This window comes from Trachypithecus francoisi, unplaced genomic scaffold (assembly GCF_009764315.1).
Source record: "Trachypithecus francoisi isolate TF-2019V2 unplaced genomic scaffold, Tfra_2.0 Lachesis_group1, whole genome shotgun sequence".
Classification (NCBI taxonomy): Eukaryota; Metazoa; Chordata; class Mammalia; order Primates; family Cercopithecidae; genus Trachypithecus; species Trachypithecus francoisi.
Window position 1 is genome coordinate 165,194,644 of NW_022681454.1, and position 15,518 is coordinate 165,210,161.

Sequence of the window (15,518 nt, forward strand, 5' to 3'; positions counted from 1 at the left end):
CACCCAGATGCCCCAGGCTTTCAGCAGTTTATTCCAGTTTCCAAAATATTCGTAAAGTACCTAACATAATAGAGATTCTTGAAAATATTCCAAGCAGCTAGAAAATAAAAATAACCATTTGCAGAATGAACAATAAAAGAGCAACACATATGTTTACACTTTTTAAATAAAGTAATACTTTGCATTATAAACACATGCAAATAGAACACAAAACATAGTACAATTTTTGAGTTGTCTGAATATTTAGCTATTTTACAGCAGCCTCAATACAAGAAGCCGTCATCCTCAGTTAGATGCTTTGATTCCACAGGACAGTAACTGTAATTTTCATTTTGGGCCATAAAATTTTTTTTCTAAAGAAAGCATACTTGTATTTATTTACAATTTAAATAATTACGTCATAATTTTACTTCTTTCTTGTATTTTATTGTACATTTTAATCTGCTGTCATTTTGTTGACATTATTCTGAAAGAATGACAAGATGGCCAAATCTCAATGCATTATATCGATCATGCCTCTCATCAATTCACTGAGCAACTCAGGGCGAGGTCGGTGAGAGCAGCTTGCCTTGGCAGGGACAAGTACATTATCACTGGCATTGCTGTAAGTCCTGACACATAGTAATAATAAGAGCAGATTCACTTTTAGTCTGTTTTATTATTGATGTCAAAGTGTCTACAGGTAGTGACTTCTGTTATTTTTTGCATCTAAGTTTCTCTGATTTTCTGCATCCTCACTGCCCCGCTGTCGGTTAAAACCAAAATATTTAATAATATGAATAATAAAGTTTACACATGTCAAAAGTAAGCCTTGACTTCACACTGAATCCAAAATTAGAAGAATCTTTTTCTCTAGGGAGAAACATTTTTCCCTGCAGAAGTCCATATGCACAAGATGTCACATCTAAGAAGTAACCAGGAAAAGCTGGATATTCTATACCTCATATGTGAACTTGAAGTATGCTTCTGGAATGGAGACATTTAACACATTTTGTATTTACTAGTGATCAAAATTAATGTTTGCAGGGAGACTTAAAGATGGCTGACCAGAAGCACAGGACACTCCCCTCCTCCACAAAGAAGAAACAAAATAGCCAGTGTAGATAATCACACTTTGACTAGAGCATCTAAGAGAGAATGCTAGAGCTCAGCAGAGAAGTGATAGGAAACACCTAAGGCACTGAAGGAGAAAGAGGTAAGGCAGAGGGCCTGGCCAGGAGCAGCTGGGAGCCCAGAGAGGCTTCCCAGTGAGGGAAAATGATAAGTGAGCGACCCCTGGTGGTCCACATTCCCACTGTGAACTCTTGCACAGGGCCACAGCTGTCTGACCAGCAGAGCTCACTGCTTAGGGACTGATGATTGCCCCACCTTGCCCACCATAGCCTGAGTCCTTGTGCATAACCTGCAGGCCTGAAGACTGACAGGCCCATGTGACCTAGCACTGAGCCCTCCCTGTGTGCCCAAGCATGTCGCCCAGGACCCTGGAAATTGTCCCATTCTTGTTCACCATAGCCTGTGCCCATGAACACCAGATAGCAGGGTAGGAGATACCTAAGGACAGGACTGCCCATTTGGTACTGTTCCCCTAGCACCGAAGACTGCCACCTTGGGGACCTGGGAATTGATCAGTGTTTTTGGACACCACAGTGCATGTCTAAGCACCAGGTAATCTACCAACAGGCCCAGAAAACCTTCTGGCAGTGCTCAGGCATGCTGTCAGGTCTGGGAATCTCTTTGACTTGCCCACCATGACTGGCAACTGTGCACTCCTCTAAGGAGCCTGAGGACAGGCCCATCCAACCTGCTCCCACCACTGCTGCCAGCACCTACCTGCACAATCTCCACCTAGAAGCCTGTCTAGCCGGTTGCAACCACCACCAACACCAGTGCATACTTCCTGGGAACCTGAGGGTTGTCCAGCTACTGACATTGCACATGCCATGCACATTGCTTAGGGGTCTGAAGACTCACCCTCTTGCCCAGGTCACCACTGCTGCTAGCAGCACAAAAGCAAACTAACTGGAGCAAAACCTCACCATGGCCTCCACTAACACCTATAGCTTAAGCCACTGAGGAAATCACAAACACTACTGTCACTGTTTACAGCTGAGAAATATCAAATGGAGACTACACGACTTCACACACCCAGAACCAAAGCTAAGGTGCCCTACCCAACCAACAGCATAGATACATCCACAGGAAAAAATCTTCCCCTATGACAGTCAACCCCCAAAACTGGAAGAAGCAATGGTTATACCACATGCACAGATATCAATGTAAGGATGAAAGAAATGTAAAAAAGCAAGGACAGATGACACCTCCAAAGAAACAATAATTCTCCAGCAACAGATTCCAATGAAAAACAAAATTATGAAATGGTGAAAAATGAATTTAAAATAATAATATTAAGGAAGCTCAGTGAGATATAAGAGAACACAGATAATACAAAGAAATCAGAAAAGCAACTCAGGATATGAATAAGAAATTTATCAAAGGAATAGACAGATATCATGAAGAAGAATCAAACAGGTATCCTGGAAAGGAAGAATTTAATGAATCAAATAAAAAGTACAATCAAGAGCTTCAACAATAGACTAAATCATGCAGAAGAAAGAATTTCAGAACTTGAAGACAGGTCTTTGGAAACAGTCCAGTCTGACAAAAAATAAAAATAAAAAAAAGAAAAATAAATAAAAAGAATGAAGAAAGCCTATGTATTATACAGGACACCATAAAGTTAGAAAGTATTCCAAATCTGGGTGTTCAAGAAGATGAAGAGAAGACCAATGGCATAGAAAAGAAACTGAAAACTTTTTTTTTTTTTTTTTTTTTTTTTGAGACGGAGTCTCGCTCTGTTGCCCAGGCTGGAGTGCAGTGGCCGGATCTCAGCTCACTGCAAGCTCCGCCTCCCGGGTTCACGCCATTCTCCTGCCTCAGCCTCCCGAGTAGCTGGGACTACAGGCGTCCGCCACCTCGCCCGGCTAATTTTTTTGTATTTTTTAGTAGAGACGGGGTTTCACCGGGTTAGCCAGGATGGTCTCGATCTCCTGACCTCGTGATCTGCCCGTCTCGGCCTCCCAAAGTGCTGGGATTACAGGCTTGAGCCACCGCGCTAAATCTAGCAAGAGATTTAGACATCCAGGTGCAGGAAGCTCAGAGACGCCCAAATAGAAACACCATTGTTTCCCCGATACATAATTAGTCAAAATGTCAAAATGGGCTGGGTGTGGTGGCTCAAGTCTGTAATCTGAGCACTTTGGGAGGCCAAGGTAGGCAAATTATGAGGTTAGGAGATCGAGACCATCCTGCTTAACACGGTGAAATCCCGTCTCTACTAAAAATACAAAAAAAAATTAGCTGGGCGTGGTGGTGGGCACCTGTTGTCCCAGCTACTTGGGAGGCTCAGGCAGGAGAATGGCGTGAACCCAGGAGGCAGAGTTTGCAGTGAGCTGAGATCGCGCCAGCTTTCAAGGTCATTTTTTTAAATTTTTGATATTTAAGTCACTGTATAATGTAAACAGGTACAATGTATTTATTTTCTATTGATGCATAACGCATTACCACAAATTTACCAGCTTAAAACAATACAAATTTATTAGCTCCCAGTTTCTGTGGGTCAGAAGTCCAGGCACTGCATGACTGGGTTCTCCACCTAAGGTCTAGTTAAAGTGAAATCAAGATGTTACCCAGGCTGAATAGTATTCCATTGTGCGTGTGTAAATATATATGTGTGTGTGTGTATATATGTGTGTGTATATATATATATATATATATATATACAGTTATACATCACTTAATGACAGGAATATGTTCAGAGAAAAGTATAGTTAGGAAATTTCATCACCGTACAGAAATCATAAAGTGTACCAACCCAAATCTCTAGCCTACTAAACCCCTAGGCTATGTGGTATATTCTATAGCTCCTAGGCTGCTAACCTGTACAGCATGTCATTATATCAAATACTATAGCCAATTATAACACAGTGGTAAGTATTAATGTATCCCAACATATAAAAGTAGAAAAAGTACAGTAAAAATAAAGTATAAAAGACAAAAATAGTACACTTGTATAGATAACTTACCTTGAATGGAGCTTGGAGGACTGGGAGTTGACTCTGAGTGAGTCCATGAGTGAGTGGTGAGTGAATGTGAAGGTCTAGGACATTACCGTACACCATTATAGACATCATAAGCATTGTACATTTAGGCTACACTAAATTTGTTTTTAAACATTTTCTTTAGTGATAAACTAAACTTAGCTTAGGTTGACTTTTTACGTTATAAACGTTTTAATAGTTTTTGATTTTTTGACTCTTTAATAATAACACTTAGCTTAAAACAAAAATATTTTACAGCTGTGCAATAATATTTTTCTTTCTTTATATCCCTATTTCATATGCTTTTCATTATTTTTGAATTTTAAATTTCTCTTTTTAAGCTTTTTTTTAGTAAAATCTAAGACACAAATATACACATGAGCCTAGGCCAGTACAGGTCAGGATCATCAGTGTCACTGCCATCCACCTCCAGGGTTTGTCTCACTGGAAGGTCTTCAGGGACAATAACAGGCATGGAGCTGTCATCTCCTATGCTAACAATGCCTTCTTTTGGAATACCTCTAAGGGACTTGCCTGAGATTGTTTTACCGTTAATCGTTTTATTTTTTTTTTCTAAGTAGAAGGAGTATACTTTAAAACAACAACAAAAAAGTTATAGTATATTCAATACACAAATCAGTAACATAGTCATTTGTTACCATTATTAAGTGTTATGTATTGTATGTTATATGCTTTTTCTGACTGGTAGGCCTGTAGTAGATTGTTTATATCAGCTTCTCCACAGACACACGAGCAACGTGTTATGTTCTGATATTAAGACAACTATGAGGTTCCTAGGCCATAGGAATTTTTCAGTTTCATTATGATCTGATGAGGCTACTATCATATAAGCAGTTCATTGTTAACAGAAACATCATTATGTGGCATGTGACTGTATCTATACACACATATATGTATGCACATACCATATTTTCCTTATCCATTCATCATCCATCAACACACTGAGGTTGGTTACATAACTCAGCAGTTGTGAATAGTGCTTTGATAAACATAGAGTGCAGATATCTCTTTGACATACTGATTTTATTTCCCTTGGATGGATACCCAGAAGTGAGACTGCTAGACCGTATGGTAGTTGTTTTTAATTTTTGAAGAATTCTATACTATTGTCCATCATGGCTGCACCAATTTACATTTCTACCAACAGTGCACACGCCTTCTGGTTTCTTTACATTTGCCAACACTTACCTTTTGCCATTTTGATAGTAACTATTCTATTAATAATAACAGATGTGAGACGGTATCTCACTAGGAGGTTGATGGGGAGCTCAACTCAGCACCAGAATTCTAGTTGTCACTGAGGAAACAAGAGCTAAGATTTACTTATCACTAACATCAGCAATCACAGAATGCTTGTATCACACAGAGGAAGTGATCCGTGATCATCTGCACTATCTTAATGTGGAGGAGAAGTTGAATATTAGATTTGAATTCAGTTGAACATGGACACAAACAATGGTTACCAAGTCCCAGAACAGATTGTGTGAACCCCTTGAGGCGTTCATCCAGTGCTGTTTCGGAAAAATCTCTATTTCAACCTATTCCTATGTGTTAGATATTGAAAAATGATAGACAATCACAAAAAACAAGTTGACTTTTTGTGTTCCTTGAGCCCAGTCATGAAGCGCCCTCGTAACTGGATCTCATGCCAAACAACTTACAAAAAGAGAGAGGGTCCCAGACTGTGCCAAAGCTTCATGACACCTCTCCTCATCTGTAAATGGATGAGTGGCCGACTCTGGAACCCAGGCTGTTGCTTCTCGGTCTGATAGTGAATCCTCCGTAGTCTGGTGAGTGTAAATATCTTTTCCCTTCTCCCCTTCCCGTTGTAATTTGCTTATTATATCAATCTACTTATTATATATTATTATATAATTTGCTTATTATACCTGCATTGCCATTTACATGGGATAAAGATTGTTTACCCTTAAAGGTATTGTATGTGTGTCTTTTCTTCTCTCCTCATGCATTTCCCACACAGAACACTTATTCACATAAGATAATCCCCATCCTTACCTCTTTTGCCATATAAAAATTCCGATAAGGGCCGGGCGCGGTGGCTCAAGCCTGTAATCCCAGCACTTTGGGAGGCCGAGACGTGTGGATCACGAGGTCAGGAGATCGAGACCATCCTGGCTAACACGGTGAAACCCCGTCTCTACTAAAAATACAAAAACTAGCTGGGCGAGGTGGCGGGCGCCTGTAATCCCAGCTACTCGGGAGGCTGAGGCAGGAGAATGGCGTAAACCCGGGAGGCGGAGCTTGCAGTGAGCTGAGATCTGGCCGCTGCACTCCAGTCCCGGAGACAGAGCAAGACTCCGCCTCAAAAAAAAAAAAAAAAAAAAAAAAAAAATTCCGATAGGCCAGTGAAATTAAATTTAGGACCTGGACGAAAAGGAGCAAAAAGACAGTTGAAGAGAGAAGGGACATCTTGTTGAAGTTACCTTGAACCAAATAGTAACTGTGAATATAATAATTTGAGTAAGGCCAAAAAATAAATGAATAAATAAAACACTATATCTACGTTTTCTTATTATTTTAATTTTTCTTACCTCTGACAAGAAAGAATGAGCTTGTGCTTTTATGTCAAAGAAAAGTGCTCCAGTTACTAAAAGAAAGCAGGTTTTATATTTGTACATAGTTAATTGTTGAATGCACAGTTCATAGTCTCTATTGGAAAATTCGATGCAATAGAAAAATTGATCACTCAATTTGTAATGTGGACAGGCAAAATTTTTTTTCATAGAAAACTCATATTACCAGGATCCTCTATGTTCCATGTAGCTTGATTTTTTTATAAAGATAAACTAACACTGCTTAAGCACAAATGTGGTATATGCTGTGTTAGAATTATATATAAATCAAGTAGCACAGAGCAAAAACAACATGTAATGCAATAGATTTCTTTATTTGAGATGTAATTTTCCTGATAAAATTGCTATGCTTCATTTCCAGCAACAGATTTAACTCAGGTAACATAAAACCAGAGAATGTCAGAAAGCTGCTGATTCTCCAGAGGAAGGGGCTCATCTTATTAAGCAATGCGACTGCGACAACATGTAGGATATTTCTCAATTAATTTTATTTTTCTGAGAAGGTATTCTATACTTTGGGGAACATGATATGTGCAAAGGTTTCTCAATAGCATTACTGAAAATTGATTTACGACAGACACAATCAAGATCACAGGGCCCTCAAACAGCCTCTTGAAAGTGATTTTTCAAGATGAAATAAAAGTAAGACAATTCAAAAAATTCATCAGAGAACACCCTATGTGTAATGAATGTCTCAGGAGGCTCAGTCACCTAAAAATCCAATCTATTTTCTTTAGAAGAGACTAGAAAATCTCTAAACAACTCAAATCACCTGCATTACTATTTGAAATGAAATAAAGAGGTTTCAAGTTGTTTAACATTATTTAGGCTCCAGGTACTTGTACTAAACTTCAGTGAGAGGAAAGACTCTCAAAAATAGAATGCATAAAATGGTAAAAAGTTAAGTAAAATACAAATTTTTGTGAAGGAAGGAAGTGTAATTTTTTTTACTTTATTATTGCTCTCCAATTTTTAATTTTTTAAAGTGTGCTTTTTGAAGCCTCTGAACCAGGAAGATAAAATCAACATCGTTTGAATAAGTAACGACACCTATATTGTGCTGACTTGCCTTCCTTCATTTTCAGTTAAATCAGAATTTCCTCATATTAGTCTTTTTTTGTATGCTGACCTATATTCTCTACTTGATTTAAAGTAGATAGCTTACATTATGTAACTACTAGATTTAAAGTAGTCACCTTACGTTATGTAGTGGTTGTTAAATTCAATTGAATTTGACCTAAAGTGGCCTCTACATGTAGTGAACTACAACTTAACTTAGTATGTAAACTAACTGCAACATAAGAGTATATTCAAAACCACAGTAAGATGCCATCTCACACAAGTCAGAATGATTATTATTAAAAAGTCAAAAAATCTCTCTGGCGAGGTTGCAGAGAGAAAGGAATACTTATACACTGTTGGTGGGAGTGTAAATTCGTTCAGCCATGTGGAAGACAGTGTGGTGATTTCTCAAAGATCTAAAGACAGAAAAACCATTCGACCCAGCAATCTCATTACTGGGTATATACCCAAAGGAAAATAAATTATTCTACTATAAACACACATGCACACATATATTCACTGCAGCACTATTCACAGTAGCAAAGACATGGAATCCACCTAAATGCCTATCAGTGGTAGACTGGACAAAAAAAGTGTGGCACATATACACCATGGAATACTATGCAGCCATAAAAAAAGAATGAGATCATATCCTTTGCAAGAATGTAGATGGAGCTGGAGGCCACTGTCCTTAGAAAATAAACACAAGAACAGAAAACCAAATACTACATGTTATCACTTGTAAGTAGGAGATAAATGATGAGGACACATATACAAATTTTCTTAAAAGTCTTAAAAATTTAGATTCAAAATGTCAAACTTTAACATTTCTCTTTTTAATACTTATTAGTAGATTATACGAAATTTAGCCTCACTTATATAAATATATGGATTACTAAGGATGACAGGATATTTGTGTGTTATCATTATACATAGAATATTTTAATAATAGTATGAAAGAATGAAAGTAGTAATTGTATATACTCAACTTTTAACACACTTTACCATACAGCAACTTATAAATGTATTGTTAATTATGAAATAATCTAGTTGTATCAAAACTATCCCTCATCAAATTAAATGTTATAAAATTTCCTTAATTTTTTAAGGAAATTCATTAAATTCCTATGAATTTAATTTACATGAATTATAAGCCATACTAATAATGCAAGCCAAAAAGGGAACCTGATGATAAAGTCAAAAATTCTTCTAATATGAGAAATGTTTTAGTCTGCTACAAAAACGTGGTCTTACATATATTCTTTTCTTTTCTTTTCTTTTGAGACAGAGTCTTGCTCTGCCACCCAGGTTGGAGTACAGTTGGCACCATCTGGGCTCACTGTAAAAACTCTGCTTCATAGGTTCAAGCAATTCTCCTGCCTCAGCCTCCCGAGTAGCTGGGACTACAGGCACATGCCACCATGCCTGGCTAATTTTTTTGTTTTGTTTTTGTTTTTGTTTTTTGTTTTTTTAGTAGAGTCAGGGTTTCACCTTGCTGGCCAGGATGGTCTCGAACTCCTGACCCCAGGTGATCCGCCTGCCTCAACCTACCAAAATGCTGATATTACAGGCGTGAGTCACTGCACCCAGCCACTTTTATTATTTTCAATGTTGATCGTTAACCCAAGTCAATAGTGTGCCTTAATTTATCAGCCAGTACTCATACAAAAGCATAATCTTTAGCAAAACACATTACTGCTATTAAGTCTTTATCATATTATTTTAAAAGCTAGTTCATTTATTTGTTTAGGCAAGACATTCACATAGTTTAAAAAACTATACAAAGTGCCGGGCGCGGTGGCTCAAGCCTGTAATCCCAGCACTTTGGGAGGCCGAGACAGACGGATCACAAAGTCAGGAGATTGAGACCATCCTGGCTAACACCGTGAAACCCCGTCTCTACTAAAAAAAAATACAAAAACTAGCCGGGCGAGATGGCTGGCGCCTGTAGTCCTAGCTACTCGGGAGGCTGAGGCAGGAGAATGGCGTGAACCCGGGAGACGGAGCTTGCAGTGAGCTGAGATCTGGCCACTGCACTCCAGCCTGGGTGACAGAGTGAGACTCCGTCTCAAAAAAAAAAAAAAAAAAAAAAAACCTATACAAAGTTATTAAAGAGACATCTCAATTCTACATCTCTCCTTATTCAACCGTTCTTAACGTTTTTGCCATTTTCTGGTGCATCTTCCAGGTGTGCTTTTCAAAAAGAGTTTTCTTTTGTATCTTTTCAGGGTTTATCTAGCCTACATAATGCATGTAATTTCAATATAAAGTTAGTTGTATTCTGTCTCACTCTCTCTGTCTCACTCTCTCCGTCTCAAAATCACAAGTGATACCACACTTGGTAGTTTCTTGGGTACTTGTTTTTCCTCTTAAACATTTTCTTAATTCCAGTGTTGGCCTGATGATGTGGAGAATTGGACGGCGCATGACTTTCATGCTTAAATCTAGAGAACAACTAGATAAACTGAAAATTAAATTTTCCTTAAAAGCATTATAGAACTAAGGTAGAAGGGAAAACAACTTTCCCCAGTTCTAGAGAAAGAGACATAGCTACAGGGAGAAATAGGACTAGATCCATTGCTTACCTGGGACAGGCATTGCCAAACTCAGTACTATCTAGAGGTGAATTTCTATGAATTGCTAAAGGCTGAATGTGGGTTTGCATGAGAGTATGAACTCCCAGAGGTTGCAGAAATAGGAGTGTTCACAGTCTCTTGTAGGCTTTTCTTTCAGGAGCCCTCCCAGGCACTCACAGGAAGATCAGGGAGTATCCTAAGAAAGCTTCCCTCATGCAGCTGGCAAAGGGAGAGCCCTACCATCCCTCTCAAAACACCCAGGCTCATCTCCCTGATCTCCTATACAGTGAAAACAAAACCTAATTTAAAGGGAGTTGGTAAAAACAGACAAGAAACAAAAAACCTGTAGCACGAGGGCACTAGTGGAAACCCACTGAAGCTGAGGAAGGGAAACAGGTGTGGAAGGCAAGGGGAGGGAAGCTAGAGACTACCAATGTGAGTGGGGAAGGAAAGCGGTCCAGGCCCAGCACTCCGTCTGGATGGATGTGGAAGGCAGGCCACTCAGCCAGTGTTCACCGTTCCTTCTCCAGACTGAGGTTAACCAGAACATTAAAAAATACCCATTTCCCACATTCCCCCTACACACCAGGGGTGAGTAAAAATAACAGAATCACACAGCTGGGAAACCGGCAAGAATAGGCTCTCTGGAGACAAAAAGAAAGGATCAGAAATCAAAGTCAAAGTTAGAGATCAACATAAGCTATCACTAGAGAAACTGAAACCCTCTGGTGACTATAATTAATAAGATTATATCACATGCCTGAAAATTGCTAAGACAGTAGATTTTAAATGTTCTCACCACAAAAATAAGAGAGAACAATGTAAGGTGATAGATATGTTGATTAGGTTGAATTTGGTAAGTATTTCACAATACACACATTTATCAAAACATCATGTTGTATACTAAAAATACATATAATTTGTATTTGTTGATTATACTTCAATTTAAAAAAAATTACAAAGGAAAAAGCCTAAAAATATGAAGTAAAAATGAAATATAATTTATCAATCAAAAACAAAAAATTCACTGCAGCCACCCCAACCTATTCTACAAGAAATATTCAGAAAGTTTTTTGCATGGAGATTCTGGTGTAGGTCAGAAACTTAGAAATAGACAAAGAAATATAGAGCATTGAAAATGGAATAAATAGAGGTAAATAAATTAATTTTTGTTATTGTTAATTTTTTAAAGATGACTGAGTGTTTAAAGCAATATAGTAATGGTAACCATGCATGGTATGTTTATAGAAGATATCAAAGTGGAATGTACGACCATGATTCCACAAGAGAAAGAGATGAAGAAATTGGAAATATATTGCCTTACACATGAAGCCATATAATATTATACAAAAGGGACTCAGATCATTTTTAAATGCACATTTTAAAGCACAGGGGAAATGAGTAGCACATAGGCAATAGAAAAAATAAAATGAAATAGGAAATAATGCCCATTTAAACGCAGAGAAGAAAGAAAATGATTAAACAAAGAATCAATAAAACAATAAGAAAGGCTAGCTACTTTTAAATACAAACATATTTAAAACTATCAACTTAGTTTGAACATAATAATTAAAAGTTTCAGAATGTCGGGTGGATTTGTATATGAATATTATATATATATATTATACAGGTATATGTACACATGTGTAGTATTTTTTCTTCTTTCTCAACTGATTTAAAAAGCAATGATAGAGAAAAGTGAATATAATGTGCTGATGAATGTATAGCACATAGAAATGTAATACATTTTCCATTAGCAGCACCAAGAAACTGGGTAGGAACAAAGCTGTATTGGGTTAACAAAATTCTCCAGATGATAACTTGAATTTCCAGGAACAGATGAAGATGACTAAAAATCATAAAATAAAGAGGTCATTATAACAAAATCTATAAATATATACTCGTTCTTTGCCTTCAATTTCTTTAAAAGTCATACAATTATATAAATTAATAATTATAACAATGCATTGCTGAGTTTGTATCATTCATAGATGCAATATATATAACAATAGTACCAGAAGGCCGGGTGCGGTGGCTCAAGCCTGTAATCCCAGCACTTTGGGAGGCTGAGGTGGGCGGATCACGAGGTCAGGAGATCCAGACCATCCTGGCTAACACGGTGAAACCCCGTCTCTACTAAAAATACAAAAAATTAGCTGGGCATGGTGGTGGGCGCCTGTAGTCCCAGCTACTAGGGAGGCTGAGGCAGGAGAGTGGCGGGAACCCGGGAGGCGGAGCTTGCAGTGAGCCGAGTTCGTGCCACTGCACTCCAGCCTGGGCGACAGAGCGAGACTCTGTCTCAAAAAAAAAAAAAAAAAGTACAAGAAAAAGTGGAGACAGAGCAGAATTATGAAAGAGGGACATTCCTATCTCACCGATAATGAAATGTTCCAAAGTCAACTGTGGTGATGTTTGCACATATCTCTGAATACACTAAACGCTACTGAATTTCATACTTTTTTTTTTTTTTTTTTTGAGACCTAGTCTTGCTCTGTAGCCCAGGCTGGAGTGTGGTGGCGGGGTCTCGGCTCACTGCAAGCTCCGCCTCCCGGGTTCACGACATTCTCCTGACTCAGCCTCCCGAGTAGCTGGGATTACAGGCGCCCGCCAACACACTCAGCTAATTTTTTGTATTTTCAGTAGAGATGGGGTTTCACCATGTTAGCCAGGATGATCTCAATCTCCTGACCTCGTGATCTGCCCGCCTTGGCCTCAAAGTGCTGGGATTACAGACCTGAATTTTATACTTTAAAAGGGTAAAAAGTATAGTGTGTGGCTTATATTTCAATAAATCTTTTTAAAACTAACGAAATTACAATCAAAATATTTAAAAAGAAAATAAAACCCAAACCTGATAAACTTCAGGCTTGGGTGGGGAGATGGGGACAGAGAGAGAAGAAAGATCTAACTTATCAACTTCAAGAATGAGAGTGACATAACTGTATTTGTTAAAGATTCTTAAAGAGTAATAAGGAATTATCATAAACAATTATATGCCCCTAAATTAAATGCCTTAGATGAAATTTAGAAAGTCTTTAAATAATACAAACTGCAAAACTGATTGGAAAAGAAATAGTAACAAAAAATATACCTATTTATTAAATAATTGAATTTGTAGTTATAAATCTAACAATAAAAAACGTCAAGACCAAATGATTTTACTGATAAATTCTAGCAAATATTTAAGCAGTACAGAACACCAACTTTACAAAAATTATTTTATAATGTAAAAGGAAAGGCAATTCTCACCTTATTTTCAAGGTTAAAATTTCTCAGAAAGCCAAAAATATACATTATACTAAATAAAACCAGCAAACAACTATGTGTTTATTCAAAGACACACACACACACACACAAATTTTAGTAATACACGGCATTATCCTTTAAAATAAGTTAACTTGATAGTTAATGCATGTTTTGTTACATCAAATTTTGGCTTTAAATAAACTTATTTCACTGCAGTGTGCTATGGTAAGTGAGCATGTGTAAGTTGGTAGAAGCCTAAATATATATCCAAATGTGGATGAAGCCTTTATATAAGGAACAGATTGCAAATATTTACAAGAAAAATTAATGTGGGTTCTCAGTTTGAATTGCAGTTTACAAAAACTAGTAAAAATCAGCATCCCTGTAAGCATGAATAGGTGCTCTTGCAGCTTGTCCTGGCATAGCCTTGCTCACAAATGATCTGGAGGAGCTAACAGGCCACAGGCATTTGCTACCAAATCTATTCTCAGGGTGTGGAGAACTGTTGAATTGTCAGAATCATGACACCTTTCAAAAATACACAAATACGCTCCATCTGAAGATTGTACAGCATATATTTTGGTTTGTTCTTCCACAATAGGGTAAAGCAACACAATTTTCGAGATACAAAATTTAAGAATTACAAAATATGAACAGGTCAGAATAACTCAAATGATCATAGTACTGTCGCAGACTCTGCAGCAGGTGCTTTTCTTGACTGTAGACATGAGCTAGCTGGCACTGTACAACTTTGCGTTGCTCCTGACACACTGCTTTCTACACACTTCAGTGATTTTCCATTGTAACTGTAAGCATTATTTTGGGGATAACTATTTTTAGTTTTACAATAGCACCAAAGGAAACACATATACTCTAGAGAATACTGATGATTTCAGACAATATATTGCTCCTGACCCCTCAACCCCTACACTGCCACCCAAACACAAACTTACAGTACACTTTATTAATCCCCTGATCTATAAATAGCATTCTAATATTGCAAAGAAAGAAGAAAACTTTTCTGTAATTTGATCAATTTCAGAGTCATTACTCCATTTCTGCACTTTGCTCTTCTTTGGGATACAATCCCTTTGAGATGGCTAATTTTTACTCTTAGCTGGAAATTCAGTACATGTGATCATTTTCCTGTATAGAGCTGAACACAGCAATTGTGGGAGATAAGCTGAGGGTCAAAGGATTATAGTTGTGATAATACATTTGTATATATGTGTCTTAAGCAGTGCCACTGGTGGGGTCTGGGGGGCTTCGGAGAAAGCAAAGATAGTCTCCTTACTTCTATTATCTGCTGTCCTGTCCCCTGGGAGGCTGATATCTGTATGCATCATCATTCAGGCTTCCTTGCATTTCACTTTTCATGAAGTTTAGCCAATAGAAATCACTAACTAGACAACAGAGAACATTCTATTTCTTAACTGTGGCTCCAGCTCTGGTTCAGTATCCTCACACCCTCAACTGTGGTTCTTGACAGATTCTTAATAATCTTGTAATAGCTTGTAATCTCTCCACTGGTGTAAACCCTGGATACCTCACCATCATTTGTTATTTCATTTAATTATTCCTTTATCTCTGGAAATAGCTCCTTTGTTAAGCCTTTTTCATTTATTTTCTCAAATGGCCTATTTTATGCAGAAATTCTAAAAGATACAGTAACTGGTACCAGCAGAGACCCCAAGAAATATACCCTCAAACCAACATTCTAGTATTCAGTTAGTCACATATCTCAAGTGTACCTGTAACCTCTGATATGGTTGGGATCTGTGCCCCCACCTAAATCTCACGTTCAGTTGCAATCTCCAGTGTTTGAGGTGGGGCCTGGTGGGAGATGACTGGGTCATGGGAGCAGAATTCTTATTAATGGTTTAGCACCATCACCGCCTTGGTAATGTTCTCATGAAATCTGG